Source organism: Mugil cephalus, chromosome 19, assembly GCF_022458985.1.
Source record: "Mugil cephalus isolate CIBA_MC_2020 chromosome 19, CIBA_Mcephalus_1.1, whole genome shotgun sequence".
Lineage (NCBI taxonomy): Eukaryota > Metazoa > Chordata > Actinopteri > Mugiliformes > Mugilidae > Mugil > Mugil cephalus.
In genome coordinates, this window is record NC_061788.1 from 11,424,680 (window position 1) to 11,430,850 (window position 6,171).

A 6,171-nucleotide genomic window follows, 5' to 3' on the forward strand; every position below is an offset into this window, starting at 1 on the left:
AGGGAAAATTAGAAAATGGCACCGAGAAAGAAGCCAGAAGAAGGAGAATGGCAGAAATCGGTCCTCATGGGAGATAAACTGGATTATTGTTGCTGTTGAGATTTGGGGTTTGGGGATTGGAAAGAGTGAATTTTAATGGGTGGGTGGGGAAAATGCTGCGGCCGCACCAACATTGTTTCCACTGTTTGCATGACCAGGCAGCTTCCTTTTCAAACTCCATAGCCGGCCGAGCCAGAAATACTAAATAAGTATTTGCGCACACATCGAGTGTAATCTGCAGCTCTGCCTGCATGTAATGCGACGCGGTTTAATCCTGTCACGAAAAACCTCAAGTTTCTGTCCCCGTGCTTTCTTTCTTTCTTTCCTTCTTTCTCCTCGCGTATCGCCATCAATCGCACGACCCAGTTTATGTAGCGCTTGCATCAGCGCGAGGGAGATAAGATTGTAAAGATTTATTTGAGAGCGTGCGTATTCAGACCAAATTAAGACGGCCCCGAAACGTGTCATCAGTCAGCTGTGTTTCTGCGAAATCTTCCAGCTGGTTTTCAAACAAGAGATAATGTATCTCCTGCTGGATAACACGAGCCGCATAATGGCTTGTATTTGTTATCGTTCCGTCACGTGACACTGAAACAGGAAGCTAAGCTCAGGCCAAACTCCACATATGCTCACGAAATAATTTGTTAAAATGTTTTTAATTGGTACAGAAATGTAAGAAAGCAGCAACTCACTGGTCTATTTTTGGCCCCACTTTTCCTCCATAAAATGAATTTATTTTCCCAAAAAAAGTTGCTTTAAGAGGCGCCAAAACACCCCTGCAAAAGAGACGGTTAATTTTATTATTTTCTATTATTCGCTGCTTATAAAATAGTGTGAAGTTTTTTATAGAGTTTTATTTATTTTTTATTTTTTTTACAGTCTAACATATGCACGTCCTGCTCCTTTACGCCTACTTTACAGGCATCAAAGATAAGCCAACTTGGCTATTTTAGTGATGCCACCAGTCTTGCAAAAGTGAAGGTTTAATGGGTGGTTTGATGGAAAACATGGCAAGAATGGCACCAAAACCAGTAATACACAGATTATAGAGTCTCATTTTAAAAGAAAACATCATGGGTAAAAAAAAAAAAAAAAGGGTCAGAGAAACACGACGAGTATGACCACTGCACGTTAGAAAAAAAAAAAGGAGGCACACTAGCTGGTTTGTGGATAGTTCAGAGTTTATCCTGCCCGACTGATGAGACACACAGGATACTTTTTTTTCTGTAATTTATAATTCCCCTGTAATTGTTTCCTCACATATCCAGAAACAAATCCAAGGATTGAGCCCAAACAGGCGGACAGATAAAAAGAAACCACAGGCTTGTATGTGCGTGTCCTTATTAACCGTGTTGTGGGGAAATCAATCTGTTTGCACTGTTGCCTCCCTTTCGGGAACAAAAAAACAAGTGGCCAGAACATAAATCAGTAATAAATACATTAATTTTAGCATGAAGACAGCGTTTAAGGTTAGGGTAAGGTTAAGATTTGGGTTTGGCAAGTAGTGGTTACAGTCGGGGTTTGGCTGCGTCTCCAGGAAATGAATGCAAGTCAGTGTGATGTCGTCTGAAGCGATGGAAACACGACTGGTAGTGTCGTAATTTTATTGTGTACACATGAAACTATGCAGACTCTCTGTTGAAGGAGGATTGACAGACATTTGCAACTGCCTGCAAGTGTTTAATAAGAAAATGGTTCTTGGTGTTCATGTTGTTACAGCTTTTATATGATTTATTCTCATACCTTTGTCAGTGCTTTTTGATTAATTCATGCAATGGGTTACTACCGGATCCTTAACCTTGACATAAGCCACACATGAGCTCATGAATATCAGAGTTTTAAAGACTGAATTTACTGCTCCTGACTGTATTTTCTTTTTTCTATTAAAAACACAAAACGTGTGCCAGCAGTTCTTTTAGATCTGTGAAGCAACGATACATTTAAGGGCTCCGATATTCATGCGAGGTGCCTTTTTCCGCAAAGTGAAAACCACGTGCGACTTCAAAGTCTCCGACGCATGTTTACATTTCACACATGTGAACGTTTAACCTCGAGTTATTCTGACTTCACGTGTTTACCTCAGATGCGAATGCTTTCGGCTTTCAGGCAGATTCCGCTCTATTTTCGAGTGCCTTCCATCACCCTGGATGGTATTTGTTTCACGTGTGAAAAGTTGGACACTGTCCGCGGAAAAAAAATCCACTTGTGATTCCGACCCGATTTGGAGAATAAATGCATAAATCGCCATCATGTCTTTCTGAAACTTAAACATTCCTCGGGTTTCATTTATGGGCGCTTTGTGGCTCACTAAAAGACACTAAACACACCTTCTATCAGACCAGGGTGGCTAGACGTGTGTGGATTTTCACATGTGTTTATATGGTTAGTCGGGGCCGGGGTCTCCCCCCCTCCTCCTCCTCCTCCTTCCTTTACTCTTTGGTGGTCACTGGTGATTGATCACACGTCCCGGCTAGGCCCCAAGGTTGTTAGACTGACCTTCTGCAGAGGTAAATGCAGAGCAATTAGCTGCCAAACAGGAAGGTATCACTGACCTGTCAGCCTGTGTTCAGCGGCGGCGGACACCACGTTATCTCTTATTTTTACCCGTTTCCAGGAGAAAAACTCGTTGCCACGAGAAGAAAAATGTGACAATTCATGCGAGCGTGGACACTTCAGATTAGTTTTCCCGAAACATTTGTCTTTTGCTGGCGGTCCAGCTGGAAAATCCTCCTTATCTGCGCTCTTATCAAGTAGCACTTTGCATTATACGATCCACTGGAGAGTGACACTGGCGCCGCGCCCCAGGTGATTCGTCACGAGCGCGATGATGATTCACCAACAGCTGCGTGTTTTTTGTTGGTTTCTTTTTTTTTTTTTATTCTACGCGTCGTCCCAGAATAGCTCCAATCTAGCTGTTCCCAATTGTAATTCTCACAGCTAAATTGTCTTCTGTTCTTGATTTAAATGTTGGCAGCATGTGACTGCACTTTAAATGAAGTCCAAACAGCATTAAGTTTCCTCAGATGCTGTCTCTGCTGTTTCTCAAAGACACGTTACTCACAGACCAAACATGAGCTTACATAGCGTTTGGGTTTTTTTTTTTTTTTTTTTTTATTCCACGTAATATTTTCTACTAGTTGATTATATCCACTAAACATACCTACTAAAATGCAGCTAAACCGAATGTCCAAAGCTCTATTAATTAATTTAATTGGACTAAACAAGTGCATCCAACGCAATGAACCTCATCCCATACACCTCCCAATTCATGTCCCACTGGTGCAAGAATTACAGAGACCCTCTCTGTGTTTAATTTAAAAAAAAAAGAAAAAAAAAAGACAGATCTCAATAGGGGAATGGCAAAAGAATGGAGGGGGGGGGGGGGGGGGGGGGGGGGAGGGGGTGGGGGAGGGTGTGGAAAGGTGGGTGGGGGGGGGCCACCCAGGGCCCAGTCTTTGTGGTAATGAAGGGTTAGAAGCAGCGTTATTGCTCCCAGATGCCGTGCGGCTTCTCCGCAGCTCTTTGATGCATGGCCCAAGTCACCAGGACTTTTCTATCAGACTCCCATCAACATACACTCTACCACACACACACGCACACACACACACACAGAAAAATGCAACCTCTTAAAACAACGTGGATGCTGTAAACGAGCATCTTCTTGGTTTTGCCAACCAAACTACTCAGATTAGTTTCAGAGTGTTAATTGGATACGGTTTGTGTAAGGTCACTGTGTGTGCGTGCTCTGCTGTTTAGCGCTTCCATCTGTGTGTGTGTTTGTGTGTGTGTGCGAGCGAGGCCAAATTCCATCCTCATTTCGAAATTAGTCTTTGAGTTTTTCTTTTTTTTTTTTTGGACGACGTGCAGAGTGGTGAGGTTCCTTGATGAATCCAGAGGTGAACTTCCTTTGGCTTTTCATAACGAGCCTGCTATTACTCACTAGCAAAACAAAGCCATGAAAAGTTCTCTGTTCACGCGCTGCGCCGCGGACGCCGACTACCGAGTGCACTGCCCGGGCAGCCGCACGTGTGCGAGGTACAGAAAACGTTGCACAAGAACGAGCGCCTGTGACTGCGACGGCGCAGTATGCTCACCAGTGTGGCTGTGTGCCAGATGAATAATGATGCAGTGAAAGGTTGTATCACATCAACAGTGCAGTGGAGATTTTTGGAGTTGTTGACCACAGGCTGTATCTTTCCATCAAAATTACCAGCGGAGACACAAGTTGACTTGTGTTCCTTGAAAGTCATCAGAGCCCAGAAGACTCTGCACATCGTCCATGGATGACGTATGGAAGTAGTTTCTAATAGTTTGGTAGTCTGAAGCTGAAGGCCTACACGGTGGCTGCTCGACCTGCACGACACTGTGGTAATCAGGAGACTCCTGTGTCCAAACTAGACCAGATGACCTGTGGAAAGCCTTGATGAGAACAGCGTCTTGGTCCCGCCATGAAAAATTAGACCGTGTTTGCTCATCTCAAGGAGGAAGCGTTGGATCTGATTACGAGAGGGTTAGCTAAACAGAGGAGCTCCGACTACGAGAAGGATCAGAAGACCCAGCTCTGTGGACTTTGAAGTGTCCATCACTCAACCGTCATTTCACTCTCAGTCTTCCCAAGCAACACGACCTGCTCAAAAGAGGAGGTGCTGACATCAGTCCGAGTTTCTGCCGTGAAGTCAACTTGCTGTTAGGTCTACATAGGTGTAGACTTCACTTCCTTAGAAGTATACTTTCATCCATAGTCCATGAAGGACATGGTCGAGGAAACAGGCCTCATTACGATGCTGACTTTGGCTTAACGGAGGACTTTCAACTACAAAAAAGGATCAGAAGACCCAGTTCTCTGGTCTTTATAGACTCCTTCTCCTTCTCCTACCACAATCAAACACGCTCAGCTTTCCCAAGCAACACAACCTCTTCAAAAGTCCGTTGAAGACGAAAGGCAACAAAAGTTTCTCCGTCCAAAAACATTGAGGTTTAGACATCAATCCAAGTTTCTTTGAAGTCGACTTGTTGTTAGGTCTACATGGGTGTCAATGAGGAGGTTGAGACTTGTGCGCTGCTGTGGCTCCTTTTCCCTATGAAGGACATGGTCGAGAAACCAGGCCTCATTACGACGCTGAATTTGAGTTATGTGACGTTCTTGGAACTGCAAAGACCCTTGAAGGTGACAAAAAAGTTTAGAAGCAGCCTCCTGACAGCCGCGCAGCAGTTTAGCCGTTGCATTTCCATACCTCACTGCACATGTCCGTGCGCCTCTTTGGAGCGGAGCAAGGAAAACTCTTGCAGACATAGGTCAAATATAGAGTGTGCCCTCTGGTTTCTCCTGTGCATAATGGGGGCGCACCTGTAGGTTTTTGTTTTTACTCGTGTGCCTCAGTGAGCGCGCTTCGACGTCTACAATCCGTACCGCCGCCTTCGCATGCTGACTGGATTTTATAGGAGCATATGGGGGAACACTCAATCCCCCAACTTCCCCTAACACATGTCAAAACACGCAAGACAAATCAACACGGAGGAAATAAGAATTTTGGTTTGGATGTTGCAATAACGCAAATACATGTACAACGCTCTCAACTGGCACTTATTAACTTTCAGACCTCGAACCCGATATTTCCGATCTCACGCCCGACGTCCATAACAAACACAACAATTATGATACCGCTTCTCTGTCTCTACATCTTACTTTCTCCACATCTTGTAGGCACTCACTGTTGCCCCCCCTCCTCCTTCTTCCTTCTCTCTTTCCAACTCTCCTGACTGGATTTACTGGCCAGAAGAGAGGAAAATGTATGAATCAGTCCAAGGTTGCTCACTCCCAGGGAGAGGGAAAGCCAGAGAGCGAGGAGGGGTGGGGGGTGGGGGGGCAGGGGAACAAAGATGGAGGGAGGGAGAGAAAGAGAGAAAAAGGAAGGGAAAGAAGGTGAAATACTGAACAAATGGACGAGAGGAAGAGAGACGGAGGACGGGGACTCAGCGCGGCTATAAATGATGATGTCAGCAGTCTGGGGCGACTGCTTGTTTAGCTTTTTTTTTTTTTTTTTTAATAGTGGAGACCCTAGCGCAGAGCCGCTGCCAAATGTGTCTGTGTTTATATGTGTGTGTGTGTGTGTGTGTGTGTGTGTGTGTGTG

The 6,171-nt window shown here is 44.7% G+C and overlaps 1 protein-coding gene across 13 annotated transcripts in view; it reads left to right on the forward strand.

Annotated features, from left to right (window-relative positions):
- The window catches only part of dnm1a (dynamin 1a), a 48,280-nt gene that overhangs the window by 33,815 nt on the left and 8,294 nt on the right, over positions 1-6,171 (forward strand). The gene's annotated exons all lie outside the window — the stretch shown is intronic.